The sequence below is a fragment of the Rhinoderma darwinii genome, chromosome 3 (assembly GCF_050947455.1).
Source record: "Rhinoderma darwinii isolate aRhiDar2 chromosome 3, aRhiDar2.hap1, whole genome shotgun sequence".
Taxonomy (NCBI): Eukaryota; Metazoa; Chordata; class Amphibia; order Anura; family Rhinodermatidae; genus Rhinoderma; species Rhinoderma darwinii.
In genome coordinates, this window is record NC_134689.1 from 312,690,532 (window position 1) to 312,708,648 (window position 18,117).

Genomic DNA, 18,117 nt, shown 5'->3' on the forward strand with positions numbered 1-18,117 from the left:
CATTTTTAATGTATTCTTACTTTTACTTCTCTATGGGGGCTGCCATTTTTTTTTCATCTCTGTATGTGTCGATTAACGACACATACAGAGATGCTATACTGCAAATACAACCTCATAGAGAATGCGAACGGGAGCCGTTCCATTTTCAGTTGCGTGCGCCGTCTGTGTGGGACAGACCCACACAGACCAAAACGAAGCTCGTTCGTAGAGCGAAATCCAGCGCCATTTTCATGTGGACCGGAAGCTGCTGCCGGACAGTAAGATGACAACTTCCATACGGCCATATGTTCAACGAAGCGAAGGCGCAAGGGAAAGGAGCGTAGACCAGCGGAGGCGGTGGCAGGAGTAGGTAATTTATGTTCATGTATGATGTGTGTATTATGTTCATGTATGTTCGTGTGATACTGTCTGCTGAGCCCTATATCTAATCCTCCTAGCACTGTGCAGTCGCTCAGAAAATGGCGGCACACAGTGTAGGAGGTTTGAAGACATTCAAACCCTTCCTTCTCCTGGCACTAGCCAGAAGAAGAGAGGGGGGATTGTGTGAGGACACTAGAGGAGAGTGTGTCCACCCCAAATTTGCAGCATAAATCAATGGGCTTGCTTTACCACAGTGACCATGCTGCAATTATGTGAACTGCTCCCTCTAGTGGCCACCACATGGAAATTTTATAAATGTTATAAATTAGAATCTAATTTATAATATTTCCTGACTTGTGAAATTTTTTTACAAATTAAAACAATGTCTAATCACTTAAATACTAATTTTTTAACTGAAAAAAAATAACAATTTCTAGCGACACATTCCCTTTAAGGAACGCTGCCCTTCTCTCCAGTAATTGCAGAGAGAGCGTTGCCTAGCAGCAGGTCGGACGCCGAAGAGCTAAGCTGTCTGATTCACTGCTCACACGCTGTTCAAGCGCTGTGAGCAGCTCAGCTGATATTCAGCTGTAAGTTTAAACCACTCGTGTGTGTCTACACATAACTCCGTGAGCGGCGTCCAGCAGTACCAATACAAGGATGTATTTCCCTGCCTGATGATCGTTCACCAGCAGGTATTTAACAACAATAATATTTCCCTTCACATTGTATTATCATTCTCTGATCTAAAACCGGATATGTCCCGACATGCGTTTCACTGACATCAGTCAGCTTCTTCTAGGGGCATGGGCGCTCAGTTTCTCGCATCCTTTATGTTCAAAATTGTGATTGGCAGCTGTCACAGCCAATCGAAATTGAATATTTAAAAACAGTGTTTAATTAATAAAAAAAACTCCTACAGGGTTGGGGCTAATAGTGTCTAAAGTAATTTAAAAAAAATGGGATTGTTTACCCATTTTTATAAAGACCTACCCATATTTAGATATAATGGCTGATTGTTCAGAAATATAATCTTTTACAGGATTTATTAGCAGATTCAATACATTTTTATTTTTATATTTTTACACTTATATTTTGGTTTTTATTTGACTTTTGCTAACATTATTTTTGATCAAAATGTTTTTATTTTTTATTAACAGTTGTGTGACAATATTTATTGTGTCATGACAATTATACGATTTTATTGCTTTTTATATAAGTTTTTATTGTGTGACAACGTTTTTTGTGTCACAACAATTATATGATTTTATTACTTTTTATTTAAGTTTTTGTTTTATTAAATTTGTGTTACCTACACCAGGCAAACATTTTATATTTGTATTCCTTATTGTTACCAAATAGTTCCGCCTATGTGAGTCAATTATTCCTACCATAGTGATAGGACAGGACAAGCATGCTGTTTGTAATTTCAATTGGGGAAAGCAGTAAGGTTTTAACTATATATATACCTAGGTACTGGTGTGGCATGCCTATACATAATTACAGAAAGCATCCAAAATGGAATGACTTATTTAGTCCATTAGGACTCACAGATTGCATCCTATAGATACATCTGCTCTCCTTTCTTAGTAGGAAGTTGTCCACATCTCCTCCTCTAACCCCCATAGATAAATGGCAAATAGCCCAACCCGTGAGCTCCCCAACATTCTGATTATGTTTAAGTTTGAAATGTCGAGCTACAGGGGTGAGTTGAAAGGGCTTGTTTTTCTGATTTGCCTCTAACTCCATTCTGTCATAGTTTTTTATACTGTTGAGATGTTCACGTATCCTTATCTTCATCTCTCTCTTAGTTTTTCCAACATAGTGTAAACTACATTTAAACTTTAGCATGTAAATAACACCCTTAGTGGAGCAGGAGATATGTTGTTTAATGATATAGGGCTTCCCTGAACCATCCTCAAAGATCTTTTTTTTCACTAAGATCTGACATGCTGTGCATGTCCCACATGGAAAAAACCCTGGGGATTTCTGAGGCTTTCTCTGAATACAGTCTCTTGTAAAATGGCTCTTACCTATATGTTGACCGATTGTATTATTCTTTCTATAGCCTATTGAGGCTTTAGGGCCCAGGTGCTTTTGTACATCTGGATCGGTTAGCAATATCTTCCAATGGTTATTCACAATTCTACTCATTTCTTCCCATTTATCATATACGGTTGTGATAAATCTCACCTCATTTTCACAATTTTTCACTTTGTCTACCAGTAACGTATCCCTATCAGTACGGAGAGCTTGATTATAGGCATATTTGATTTGACGGTTTGAGTAGTTTCTTTCTCTCAACCGATTTTTTTAAGACTGTAGCCCCAAGTTTGAATTTCTCAAAGGTTGAGCAATTTCTTCTCAACTGCAGAAATTCACCCTTGGGGATACCCTTTATCGTTCTCCACAAGTGGGCATTTCTAGCATCCAATAGGCTATTGGTAGCCGTCTTTTTCCTATATAAATCTGTTTCAATTTGCCGCTGCTGATTGATGCCAATAGTAATGTCCAGGAAGGGAATTTCTACTTTACTGTAACTCAATGATAATTTGATATTGAGTTGGTTGTTGTTTAGGACATTCACAAATTCTAACAGTCTTTGTTCCTCCCCCCGCCATATGAATATGACATCATCTATATAACGACACCACGTCGTTATATTGTTGATGTAATCTTGCAGCTGCTCGAAAAAGACAAATTCTTCTTCCCTCCATCCAAGGAACAGGTTGGCAAACGTGGGCGCACAAGCTGCGCCCATCGCTGTTACATGGGTTTGTAGGAAGAAGAGTGCATCGAATAGGAAATAATTCCTTGTCAGGATGAATTTGAGAGCTTTCAATACAAAATTCAAACTCTTGGGATTGTAGTTGGGCTCTCGTTGAAAGAAAAATTCAACCGCCTGACATCCCAGATCATGCCCAATTGATGTATATAGGCTCTCGACATCACAAGTGACAAGGATTTCATCTTTGTCCAAGTTGGCACCATTAAGCTCTTTCAGAACCAGCATGGTGTCACGAGTATAGGATGGTAATTTGTGCACTAAATGGCGAAGCTCATGGTCCAACCACTGACTGCATCTCTCAGTCAGACATCCCATGCCAGATACTATTGGCCTACCAGGAGGCTGCTCAAGGTTTTTGTGTACCTTGGGCAACATATACTGTAGAATGTTGCTACCTTGGGATGTCTGACTGAGAGAAACTTGGATTCCATCAATGTGATTGCCCGTTCCTTCAGACCAATTTCAATTAATTCCTCATACTCTTTTAGAAAATGTTCTGTAGGGTTACCCCAAAGGGTTTTGTAACAGTTTTTGTTATGGAGTTGTCTCCTAGCTTCCTTTATATATAGATCCTTCGGCCAGATGACCACGTTGCCCCCTTTATGAGACTGTTTGAACAAAACATCTATCCATGTTTTGAACTCTTCTAGGGCAGCGTGTTCATCTTTCGAGATGTTTTGGGAGGAGGGTGACTCACTTAGTTGGTTGACATCATTAGATGCAAGTTCAATAAATATCTTAACTGCCGGACAGATGTCAAAAGTCGGCAGTTGTTTAAATTTTGGTTTGAGTTTTTTCATCTCAACAGTTCCAAGTGTTACATCCATTTGATTAATTGTACCATCCCCTTCTGACATTTAGTGCAATATATCACTGAGCACAGTCTATGCAGTCAGATATTGACTAATTTCATTAGCCAACCCAGTGTCACAATACAGGGACGTGCTCCGGGGATTTAAACATTACTATATGGTTTGCCCCTTTGTGCACCCCACTGTAAATACCTGATATTTGATGCATGCACCTTTCCCTTTCTATTCCCATTCAACTACTCCAATTACATACATGTTGAATGGGCTCTGTTAATTTCATGGGGTGTTCTTAAAAAAAGGGACCATTCACCCCATCCCCATTAGGTATACCATACCCCTCTAAGCTGGTAATTCTATTTTTATTTATTTTTTTCCATTCAAAGAGATCCATTGATCTTTATGCCTCTTGCCCTTCTCTTCCCTACCTCTTCCCCTTCCTTTTTCATTTGTTTAAATTTAGTTTGGTGGTGAACACCAGGGCAAAATTGGAAGCAATTAGAATCCTTAAGAGGAATTTCCATTAGAATAAATGTTTCAACCACCTGAATACATGTAGGTGGCTGAAAATTACTTTAATTAAAAAATTCCCATTCTTTGAGACACAATTCCTGACATTTCACTATATCATTCTGTCCAGTAATTAACCCCTGTTGAGAAAACCACGCTTTTAAGTGTACCGATCTAAATAAATTGTTTAAATCTATATCCAATTTGAACCAATTTATATTCGTAACCGGACAGAATGATAGGCCTTTACTTAACACAGATAATTCCATAGATGTCAAACAATGTGTAGAGATATTTACCACTGATTTACATTTGGAGGCATCCTAATCCCCGTTTGTGATGTCAATTTGGGATGCTTCATACTTCTTGTTCTTGAACAATCAGTTGTAATGTCTCCCTCCCCTCCTCGTACGACGTTGTTGTCCCCTGGGTTTTTTTGAGGACTGCCTAAAAAATCATCATCATTAGTTGAGCGTCCAACTTTACTTCTAGGCATCCTAGCTTGTAAGTCCCACCGTAATGGTTTCTTTTGTGATGTTTGTTGTTGCTCCTGATTCCAGCTATAGACTCTTCCATTCGCATAATCATCCCTATCACTATACCATTTATGTCGTTTGATCTCTTCCTGTTCTTGTTGAAACTTATAAAGGATAGAATGAAATCTTTCTGCATATGATATGAATTCATCATCAGCCATTAGTGTTCGCAATTTCTCCTCCGATTCCATCTTTCTTTATTGACAATTTTCTATCTAGATCTGCAGAAATTCTACATTTAATAAAATAACATCCAGGGCATATTTGTTTGATAGTCCTTTCAATCTAGTACAGAAGTCAACGTTGTTAGGGAACAAATTTGGTTTAAGATGTGATCTCAATCCACAAGGTATAATTTAATGCCTATAATACTCTCCCAATAATGACAGATGTTGTTTTAAACTGATGGTCCTCCTGGAGTCATATTCACAGCTGCGTTTGATATCCACCTCTGCTGGGACACCCAAGAAAAACCCATCCCCCAGACAGCCTCCCAAAATCCGGTTCACATCGTCAGTGGTATAGAAAAAGATGTTGGATGAAATATTTAATGTCTCTATGGACTCCACGTTACTCACGTGCTCGACCTGCTGGTCAAAATAGTATATAGAAAAAAATCGAAGATAGGAGCAGCACTGTGGTTCCACGCCTGGTAAGGCTGGTGCTATGCTTCAAACCAAGGAGTGACCTCTCCTTGTATAATGCACGTAAAAGAAGAGAAAGGGTGTAGCAGCACTCAAATTGGGTTTATTCATCCAACATCCACTACAACGTTTCACCTTCTCAATAAAGGCATTTTCAAGCAATGTGTGTTTCAACATACATGAGTATATATAGGGGGCAAAGCCCAGACAATCAGTGTTACAATTCAAATTATTGGCATTCCCTCTTTGAAGATGGTGCTAGTGCATTGACAAATGGGTGACGCACATACGCAGCTGGAGGTAGTTACATAGACAACTCTCGCGAGATATCCTTTGGCTTTGTTGTTATATGTTGCCTTGGTGATGATTAATCACATGTTCACTTTGATCCAATCAATGAATTACATGAGTTACCTGTGAGCATGCGCTGTTCAATGTTCAGAACGCTGATAGTTAGCAACGTGTGTTACATATGGGTCCTATCATCATGTTTCTTCTTTCTAGATCGGTGAGTGCCAGCTGTTTTTGTTTTTAACAAATTGCACTTTGTATGTTTAATTAACAGTAAACACTGAATTGTATATGTTATTATAGTCTTATAGTATTATAGTTATTATAGTATATGTTATTATAGTTATTATAGTCGGCATCGACTATTTTTTTATTTGCATCATGCTATAACTCGTATTTACACCATGGATATTTGTTTCACTGGTCACTACATGTTTTATGATGTTTATATAACTGGATATTGTTTTATTATTATGTTTTGAATTGTAACACTGATGGTCTGGGGTTTGCCCCCTATATATACTTATGTATATTGAAACACACATTGCTTGAAAATGCCTCCATTGAGAAGGTGAAATGTTGTAGGGGATGTTGGATGAATAAACCCAATTTTTTTTTAGTGCTGCTTCACCCTTTCTCTTCCTTCCCTCTTTATAGATAGTGCCACACTCCCCCTATATAGATAGTGCCACACTCCCCCTTTATAGATAGTGTCATGCTCCTCCCTTTGTAGATAGTGCCACACAGCCCCCTGTAGATAGTGACTCCCAAACAAATAAAAAAAACGTATACTCACCTAGCCCAGTTCCCGCGAAGATCGGAGCTCCACAGTCTCCTCAGTCCTGCAGCTTATGAGGCACCAAGACAGGATCCTTGCATAGGCCAGTGCAATCCAGTGACTTAATCGCGCCGGCATACGCAGGGATCCTTTCCCAGCATTTTTTAGACTGCAGGCCTAACATGGCATTTAGCCTAGCGAATTGCAGAGCAGGGAGCAGGCTCCCTACTCTGCCATAGTATTCAATTGTATCTATGTCCTGAGGACGTATCTACGTCAAATTGTATCTACATACAATTGAATACAGCAGTCGCCATTTCAAGTTGCCAGGACACGGTCCAGGACAGTAATTTGCAGGGATTGTCTCTGGTAAATTCGGGACTGTTGGCAACTATGGTATCTGCAGTCTCTGAAAACATCTTTTCCTGTAGTACCTAAAAGGCAGTGCTCTGGATGAATAGTGTTTTTTGTGCTAAATAACATATTAAATGTTTTATACATAAAAAAATACACATGAGCATGATAGAAAAGTAGAGCATGGAAAACTATGAAGAATATAATAGTAGTAGAACATATTACTCTCCACACATATTTTTGTATATCAAGCCCAGTGTTATTTGAATGAATCAGGCCTGTGCTGTGTCTAATCCTCTATAACCTGAGCAGTGTGACTGTTCTCTAGTTTTTTGGATACATCAAATTCTTTTAGATTAACTGCAACGCCAACTGTGGTGATGACTTTGTTTGCGTCCAATTTGCTTTCAATTTACAAGAACTACCTGGAGGCAGTTATAATATGGCTCACTCTGTGCAGAGTCTCTTCTTTCTCCTTTAATGCACCAAGCAAAGGTTACGGAATGTAGGGCAACCTCAATTCCCAAATCTTTATTACATTTCTGGCATACTCTCCGGAGCTGTTTTCATTCAGTCCCAAAATAAAGATACATTATAAGTTTCCATTTTCTTTAGCTAAAGCTCCTATTAGAGAATACTTTCTAAAAGTTCAGATGAATTTAGGATGTAGCAAAAAACAATACTTTCTGCACTCTCCATCACCCCAGGTATGTGTGTAATTCAATCACAATATCAGAAACAAATTACATAGGAGCTGAACTTCACTAAACTAACCTGGGTTTTGTTTTAACCCATTATGAACACAGTTGACCTTTCTGTCTAGGGCTTATACTAAAACCACTGCTCTTTATTGCTCATACTAATGCCACTGCTCTCTATCGCTCATTACACTGGTTACCTGTTTCTTGCAGAATGAAAGGAATAACTCTCTTACTAGTCTACAAAGCTCTCCATAATACTGCACCATCATACATCTCAGCTCTTATCACTGTTTATTAGCCCACTGGGTGTTGCGCCCATTCTGTGGCAATTACTGCACTGGACCATCAGACTTGCTCTTTATAGTCCCAGGTTTAATCATTCCTTGAAATCTCATTTCTTCGAGAAGGCGTATGTACAAAATCATAGTCAGTGGCATATACATAACCTAACCTGGTTACAAATAACACTACCCCACTCTGTCCTAAACTAGCTAACCCTGTCGCATTTATCTACACTTACCGCTTCCGTGTTGGCTCAAACGCTGGCTGGGTGATGGGTTCAAGAAGCTTTATTTATTTTCCTCTTGCCAACACAAATTGTCTCTTCTTTTATCTTATTGTTTCTTGATTTGTTTTAATTATTTGTCAGTTTACGTGTTTGCTACGTCCCCAATTGTAAAGCGCCACGAAATATGCAGGCAAAAAAAGATTATTACTATTATTATTATATTATTATTATTATAAATAGGAGTCATTGGAGATAACATTTATTTATTGGTCAGAATCAATTCAATGTACTACCTATTAATGGATGGGTTGTTATTGATTATTATTATTATTATTATTATTATTATTATTATTATTATTATTATTATTATTATTATGTCTATGGCCAATTCAAAGTATAACTCCAACTTTGAACATAATATATTTTTTTTGGGTACAAAATTCTGAACTTAATAATTTCATAATAGTATCTTTTGTTCCCAGTGTTGTGTGCCACGATCTGTGTCATCTGCTATGTCTTGTGTCATCTGCCATGTCCAGTGTCATCTGCCACACCAAGCATTATCTGTGCCAAGTGTCTGCTACACCACGTGCCTGCTACTCCGAGTATCTGCCAGATCATCTTCCCAGGTATTCTTACCCAAGAGACTGTTATTGACTGTTGTTTGGCCAGCTGCTAAACCGCTACGGCGGAGCGGCCTAGTGGGTCCACATACCCCACAGGTGTGACACTCAGGACACGGTTACAATTGAATACTATAGTGGATCAGGGAGCCATCATCTCCCCACTCCACAATTCAGTCATTGACTACTGAGGTCACCGATGGAGGCCCCTAGAGTAAGCTGCTACGTTTGCTGTGAGAACAGGGCCAGGTGAGTATTGCTTTTATTATTTTGAGGGAACTATATGTAGGGTGGCACTAAGGTATCATCACTATTGTGTGGGTGGCACTATACTACTTTGAAGCATTAAGAGGCATCATTACTGTGATGGGGTATTGTGGGCATCCATACTGCTAGGAAATTACTAAATGGGCATCATTTTTATGTGTGGACCCTACAGGGGACATCCTTACTATGTGGGGACACAAAGAGGACATGCTTACTGTGCGGGGCACTAAGGCGGCATAATTACCGTGAAGGGGCACTAAGGGGGAATTCTTACTGTGTTAGGGGTACTAAGAAACAATTGTAACACCTTAGGGGCACTAAGGGAGCATCATTTTGATGTGGGGAAACTAAGGTGCATCCTTACTATGTAGGGGCACTAAGGGGGCATAATTACTGTAAAAGGCATCCTTAAGGGTACTAAGGGGGCATAATTACATTGAGGGGCACTAATAATGTGTGCCACATTAAGAGAGCACTATGAAAGTGTGTGGGGCTCAAAAGGGCACTATTAATGTGTGGGGGTACTATTACTATGCACTGGACAAAAAGGGGCACTGTTACTGTGTGGGTCTCTATTTGTTAACCACTATTATTTTTTGGGGCATTATCTGTTTGCCACTATTTTTGCAGCAGTAGGACACTGTTAAAGATGTAGCAAGATAGAAAGTTTGTGTAAAGAGTGGGTAGGGTGCTGAAAAAGTGAGGCGCTAAACACATTTGAGAAGAAAACCCTGCAGATACAAGTAGTGGTCGGGAGGAAGTCGCCATGGCGGTCTGGGTCGAATGGAGAAGAAAAGGGAAAGCAAACAAGCCCACTCAGAGAAGACATCACCTGTGACACACTGGATATATTGTACTGTATTCATTGCACTGAATTTACAGTGTGATAGTACTCTGCAGAGTGTCTGTGTAGAACTGGTATGTGACCAATAAATGTTCACTGTGTGGTGATGATATTGGTTGTATTGGTCTTTGTAATAAATATATGCGGTTATGCTGTGGAAGTACTATTTATCCCTTGTATAGTAGTATTATTTGGTAAGTGCATGACTGTAGAGACATTAGAATTTCCCAAAATTTGTTACGGGTCCGATTCTGTCGAATGAGTTGTCTGAATCAATTCAGTCCAAATAAATTTGCCAAGAATCGAAAGTGCCCAGTTTGCCTTGAATACTCATGTATGACTCTCTTTTGTCTTCTAGGACTGTATCCAACCTCTTTTAAGCTCTTTAATGCCAAACCTGCATTAGTTATGTCAAAGAGATATATGGGTAGAAGAAGGGATAACCACAGTATATTTTGGGAAGGCTGTCTGCAAGGCATTATGGGGAAGCCCATCTGAGGTCCAGTGGTACACTTTCGTATCTGTAAGATAAAAATGGAAAATGCGGGCGGTCACTAGAGCAATATCATATGATTCCTTATAATATTTAAAGTGCAGTCATAAAAGGTTACTAGCCTTTTGGAGGTGTGCTATAAAATAAGCACAACTATATCGTAGGCGTTGGATGGAACCGCCTCATATGTTACATGAGCTACAGTAGTTGGTAGGCGATCCCCCAAAGTCTTTCCCAGGACTAAGGGGGAGGTATAGACAAACCAGTGAAAAGTAAAAAAATCTGCTATTTTCCAAGCCGCTGCTCTCTTAAATTCCAGGGCCAATGTAAAAGTCGTCAAGCAGATATCAGTTTAACATTTTTTATTGAATACATCTCATCCACTTGCCTGCCACAGTCTTCAGTCTTCTGCTACGGATTTTCTGTCCACAAAACTGGACAGAACATCTACTATAAATTCACTACATGTGCCGGAGGCCTTAACTTTGGAACTGGTTAAATTTCATGCACGAGTGGGGAATTTGGTAAGGGCCCCAGCCTTTTCTAGTTACGCCCCTGCTTTTTATGTTACAGACTCTAAATCCCCTGCTTCTGTTCACAAAGCAACAGCCACCACTAGGGGAAGCTTAGGAGCTTGTTGTTAAAGGGGTTTTCCGAGTTATTTTAAAAAATCAGTCAATGTAGGAGGGATGCAAAAAATAAAAAGAGCCCTTACTTACCTCACAGATCCCTGTCATTCCAGGGCTGCAGCTTCATTCCTCTCCGCTGCTGTGTATTGACAAAGCTGCAGTGATGACGTGCCTGTGTACCCCTGTGATCGATGCAGCCAAGCACTGGCCTCAGCGATCCTGTGCCATATACCCACTAAGGGTATGTTCACACGGCAGCGTCCGTTACGGCTGAAATTACGGTGCTGTTTTCAGGAGAAAACAGCACCGTAATTTCAGCCGTAATGGCATGTGCAGGCGTCTTTCGCTGCGTCCATTACGGACGTAATTGGAGCTGGTTTTTCATGGAGTCCATGGAAAACGGCTCCATTTACGTCTGAAGAAGTGACAGGCACTTCTTTGACGCGGGCGTCTTTCTTACGCGCCGGCTTTTGACAGCGGCGCGTAAAAAAAATGACCGTCGGCACAGACCATCGTAAGACCTATTCAAATGAATGGGCAGATGTTTGCCGACACTTTTGAGCCGCATTTTCGGACATAATTCAGGGCTAAAACGCCCGAATTACGTCCGTAAATAGGCCGTGTGAACCCAGCCTAAGACCGGGGATTGGCGGCAGCGATCATGTGGTTATACAAGTACATCAACGGGGTGAAACGGAAGTGGTGGCGCTGGAACAACGGGGACCTGTGAGTTCAGCAATGGCTTTTTTTTTTTTTTGCTTCCCACCTAATGTGGCCAATTTTTTTAAAAAGTCGGAAAACACCTTTAAGTTTAATGGGAGTTGTGTAAATCCCAAAGCAGTGAGCTCTCCTTAATGTGTCTGCAAGCATCCAGAACTTTATCATACAACCGATAAATACACAGTACAAAAATGTGTAAACAAATATTAAACAACTTAATTTATTGTACTATTGAATTTTTTTATTTTTTTTTAATTTACGGTTTCTTTATATTTTTCTTCCTTCCTCTAGAATCCTTCTACTATCATCGGACCGTTGGACAACTACTCCTGAAACCTGTTGCACCGTCCTGTTGCACCAATCACTATATGCACACAGCACTTTATCTAGTAGATTATGTATATTTTATTTGGTATCCACTAATATAACATTTTTAACACTGAGCAATTCCATACACATAATATATATTTTTACACAGTGTTCTACTTTTACAGTATTACTGGGATTACAATTATGTAGGTCCCTTTTTTGTCATGCACCTATATTATACTCATGGTGGGCTATTATTAGCCCTTTCTTTTTCCACATCTTGATTACATATATTCACTATGTCGCATATATTGTGTAACAAATTTTGTATGTATTTTTTTTTTACTATATATAAATTCTTATTTGAATATATTATCACAATTTTTTTCCCTTCCTATCACTGTTGGTGGTGCTATATATTTATGATATTTTCTATATATATTTTTATACATTCTCTCCAAACGGGTTTCGTATTTGATGTACAATAAGGGTATGTGCACACGCTTAGCGAAAAATGTCTGCAAATACAGAGCTGTTTTCAAGGCAAAACGGCTCCTGATTTTTTATGCGGCTCCAAAAACGGCTCAAGAAGTGACATGCACTTTTTTCAAAATGGCCACTTAAAAAACCGCCCCGTCGGAAAGGAAAGACGTTTTTGCCATTGAAATCAATGGGAAGATGTTTGGAGGCATTCTGCTTCCGATTCTTCGGCCGAAATAAGCTGTGTGAACATACCCAAAAGGGTATGTTCACACAGAATTTTTGGCAGACAGAAAAAATCTGCCTCAAAATTCCTTCAGGAATTTTGAGGCAGATTTTGCCCTGCCTGCACTGTCTTTGCCATATTTTTTGAGCACCACGGGCAAAAAACGAAGCGAAAAACGCTTTCTCTGCCCCCCATTGATTTCAATGGGAGGTCAGAGACAGAACCGCAGGAAAAAATGGCACGTTTTTTTTCAGCAAGTGTTTTTTTTCTGCTCGCGGGGAAAAAATGCCTCTGCCTCCCATTGAAATCAATGGGAGGCGATTTCAGACGTTTTTGGCGCTGTTTCCGACGCGGTTTCTGATTTAAAAACAGTGCCAATAACTCTGTGTGAACTAGCCCTTATAGTCCCATCTTCTCCCTTTTGATATGCAGCGCCTGTTCATTTGCACACCCCGCTATAGCCATTGGTTTCAACCCATCAGTATTATTAATACTACCAACCTTTATGACGCGCTCGCTGCATTGTGACGTTGTGTCGTGCGTGTCATAACATCATGACGCCTACATAGTGACGCCTCTTCCATTTTGCGCTGCGCTCCCCGTGTCATGGCGTAATAACATTGTACGCCCGCCATACACACGCGGCGCCTACGTATACTATTCTGTGTGGCGCCATCTTCTTGCCAAACATTACCCAATGACGTCTTGTCTATTTGAATGTGCACTGCATCATCAGGTAAATTTGTATAAGTCAGCGTGTGTGCTTCACCAAGTGGTACTTTCTGATTTGTCACTATCGATATAAATAACATGTCCTACATCATGTCATCCCCCGGACGAAGCTTTGGGCGAAACGTACGTTGGGGCCTGGTAGTAGGCTGTGTTTGATATCTCTTTTATGTCATCATGTCGCTGCATAATCCCTATTCTGATATGTACCTATGCTAAACTACGCATACATTATGCAGCTGTTTACTTGTTATCAGTAGACAATGGGGGTGGGTATCATGTTTATATACGGGAAAACTTTTGTTCCCTGACACACATATACAGTATATGTTTGTATTATTTGTATATCATCCAAGTCCTACCACCTTTTCTTAGGACCTTCTCCATTTTTAATCCTAATTGTATGGTTTAATTGATATATTTGTACAGTGAAGTAAGTTGTTTAATATTTATGTACAAATTTTTGTCCTGTGTATTTATCGGTTGTATTAATTGTGCCACACAGGACACGAATACTATTGGAACCAGTGTGGCTGTTTTCTATAGGTCATCAGAACTTTATCATGTCATGCTTTGTCTGTGTGGAGAGAAGCGGAGGATTTGCGACTCTGTATCAGAAAAGCAGATCTCTGACCTTTATAACAATATATTATGAAATCATGATCAAAGTTACAGAGGTACACTTTAAGACCTTTTAAGATATTTTACAGAGATATATTTGAGTTTATCCGTAGATGGATACATTTTTTGCATAAGCTGTAGTTTACTATACAGTAGTTTGGTAGTGCATGAAACTCTATAACACCTTCTCTTGTTCTTGAAACTATGTAGTAGTTTATTTTATTGCTTTCAGTGTTGAAAAAAATTAATGGTGGATTAGTGCAAAGGGAAATTCAAGTATTGATAAAGAGGCCTGTTAATAGTGAAGATTAGTGTAAAAGTAAAGGTGCCTTTAAATGCAAAGATCATAGTGTAAAAATCTATCTATCTATCTATCTATCTATCTATCTATCTATCTATCTATCTATCTATCTATCTATCTATCTATCTATCTATCTATCTATCTATCTATCTATCTATCTATCATCTATCCTACCAAGCTATGTTCTAACAGGTTGACTAAAATATAAGACATAAGGATATATGTTTAAAGGGTAAGTAAACATTCAAACTTCTGACATGTCATAGTGAAATGTTAGAAGTTTTTATTGGTGGGGGTCTGAGCACTGTGACCCCCACCAATTGCTAAAACGAAGCAGCAGAAGTGCTCGTGTGAGTGCTGAGCAGCTTTGTTTCTGTTCAGCTTTTTCCGGAAAGCCGATGTAGCGGTGTATGGGTCCATAGACTTTCCATTAAGTCCGTACACCGCTACATCGATTTCTGGAAAGAGCCGAACAGAAATTAAATGGCTCTGCACTCACACGAGCGCTTCTGCCGCTTCATTTTAGCGATTTGTGGAGGTCTCAGTGTTCGGACCCCAAGCTATCAAAACTTCTGACATGTCAATATGACATGTCAGAAGTTTGTTGAACGTTCAGTTACCTTTTAATTTTAAGGGAGTTCTTTCATCATTTTGTCCGCCTCAAACAACTGACACTGCTAGTTAGGTATAGTGGAAGCAGTGGCAGCATATCTCTTTTAGATAGCTTAGTTCTTGCTTCAGTGTAAGATACACAAATTAGATTCCAAGTGTCCGGCCTGTCTTATATCCTCTCATCCCCTCTCCTCTGGACTGAACGGCGTATGACGCTGAAGACATATAGAGCCGTTTAACACAAGGCCCAAAATAGCTTTACCCTTGAGGCTGTGTTCACACGACCTATTTTCAGGCGTAAACGAGGCGTATTATGCCTCGATTTATGCCTGAAAATAGGGCTACAATACGTCGGCAAACATCTGCCCATTCATTTGTATGGGTTTGCCGACGTATTGTGCAGACGACCTGTAATTTAGGGCACTTCTTTGCAACGTAATTTGAGCCGTTCTTCATTGAACTCAATGAAGAGCAGCTCAAGATATACGAGCGTCACAGACGCCTCGTATATTACGAGGAGGAGCATTTACGGCTGAAACGACGCAGCTGTTTTCTTCTGAAAACAGTCTGTCATTTCAGCCGTAAATGACAGCTAGCGTGTGCACATACCCTCAGAGGAAAGAGAGATGTCTCTTTAAGTAAATACTTCCCATAAAATGATAATTCTTAGAACTCTGCTTTGTACCATTTCTCATGTGTTAATGTTTGTTAAAATGTGTTAAGTAATGAAAAACTTAAATGGAGCTGCCATAGACTACAAAACAGATTAAAAAAACAGGTAAAACAATGAATGTTCCCTCTATGGACTTTGCTCATTGCAAAAATTGTTTCTTAGCATATGTCAATTCCTACAATTAGTCTTTATATAAAGTCAATGTAATAAAGGACTAAATAAAAGCCTATTAATATGGTAATGATACTAAATAAAGTCTTAATGAGAATAAAGGGCTATTAATATTTTTTATAATTGTAGTTTATCACCTTAGTTTTGATATATAAAATAGCTGTTTGGTTGACAAATTGCTCTATAAAGCTGGAATGTAATCCTAATACTATAAACTCTTCACAGAGTATCACAGATGGATCCCATACATGTCAACACAAGGGAGGAGAATAAGGACGTAATTGCTACCAGATGGCTTTTATTTCATTACAATTGAAATTAATGCTCAATCACTTTCTGTTTGTATCATTTTTATGTTGCACATCTTACTTGTGACGATACATTAAATGAAATGTTACTGCCAAGCAGATAAACAGAACCATACACATAAACTAAAACCAGTTTTTGCTTTTCATTAATAGCAACATCTTCTGCACAGGTTTAACTTGGCATTTATCCCTCAGCTAGGAAACCAGTGGAAATAATGGACAATGACTTTCATTAGTTTGTAAGATTGACATTGATGTTTGTCACTGATTCTTTAACGCTATGAACTTTCAGACTCCTACAACACACCTGTGGGCCTTGTTAAAGAACAACTAAATTCCAAACTCCAATCCGGTGTATCTGCCCGTGTCCTGATGACCATGCTTCTGTCCCTTTGTCCCAGCAGTTTAGTTTTGTTCTAGGGACTACTATTTTTATAAGAAGAGAAAGGGAGTCAGGCGTATGCCCCTTTTTAAGATGTCATAGTTTCCCCATGACAGTGCTCGCCACATTTCCCCCATATAAACAGCCCCATTCATAGTGTTCTCATAAAAACAGTGCCAGTCACAGTGCCCCACAAACTACAGTACCAATGCCAGCCCAAAAAAACATTGTGACAGCCACTGTTACTTCATTAATTTAAAAAAGTGGTAATGTAATGAAACAAAAGGCTGCTTACCTCCTTGGTCCAGAAGAATGGTTACCTTCACTCAGTGTTTTAGTGATAAATAATGAATAAAAATATATGTGTTTATGTAAGGTACTTCCTATAAGAAATATCCTTGGCCTTCCTCATGATTGTTTTTTTTTTTTTCCCATTTATTCCCTATGGAGAATTTAGTAAGGAACCATGACAAATTTAATCTTGTATTCCCAAAACTGGGGAATGTAGGTCACATTTCTTATAAACGCCCTACTTTCACAGTTCTATAATGTATTTATAAATCTATTCCCAGGTCAGTGTTTTCTATGCATATGAATTAATGTTAACACTTTCCTGATCACATCTATGGAATATGCATTTTTGTATGAGTAATTGCAAACAACTGCAGAGTGTGTCTTCTATAATGTAGTGCGGCTACTACATACCATACAGAGGGCAGGTTAGGCAGGTTAAGCCAAAGAACCTTTACCATGAATCCACGTATTCTCTATTTAAATATAATGGCTCTCATTGTGATGGAATCTCAGAGCCACAGAAATTTGTGTTCCCCCTTCCAGACAGATATATTTTAACAACTTTTTTTTATATTTTCTGTAATTTTTATTTTGTTGACCATTTCACTCACATGATAGGGTTCAATATATATTAAGGCTCAGATTGAACTTAGCTGACTCCAATCATATCTAGTTGTGTTTAACCCCTTCCAGCTCCTGGAAGTACTATTAGGTAATGGTAACTGCCTCGTTCGCCCTCCATGACCTAATAGTACATCCTGCATTCAACACAGCGCCGCTCACGCTGGGCGCATTCATGAGCTGTGATAGCTGCTGTTTCCGACAGCAGGCTATCACAGTTCAATGTGCCGGGACCAGTCCGATGGTCCCGCCTCGGCAATCGCCGCTATTGGCTAGTCAGTGACTAACTGACCAATAGCGGTGATCACTGTCTTCACTTCCTCTCCCTGACATCAGTTTCTGCTGCAACCGCCCTGTTGGAGTTAGCGAGACGTTCAGAGCAGAGAGAAGTGAAGAAAGTTAAAAAAAGTTACAAAAACCACTTTCTTTTACTTCCCACCTCCTCCATCCACTACCCACTCCTGTTCCCTTCCTCCTTGTGTTCCCCCCACGGTTTTGGCCTGTGATCTCCTATCACTGACCACTTCTCAGTCTT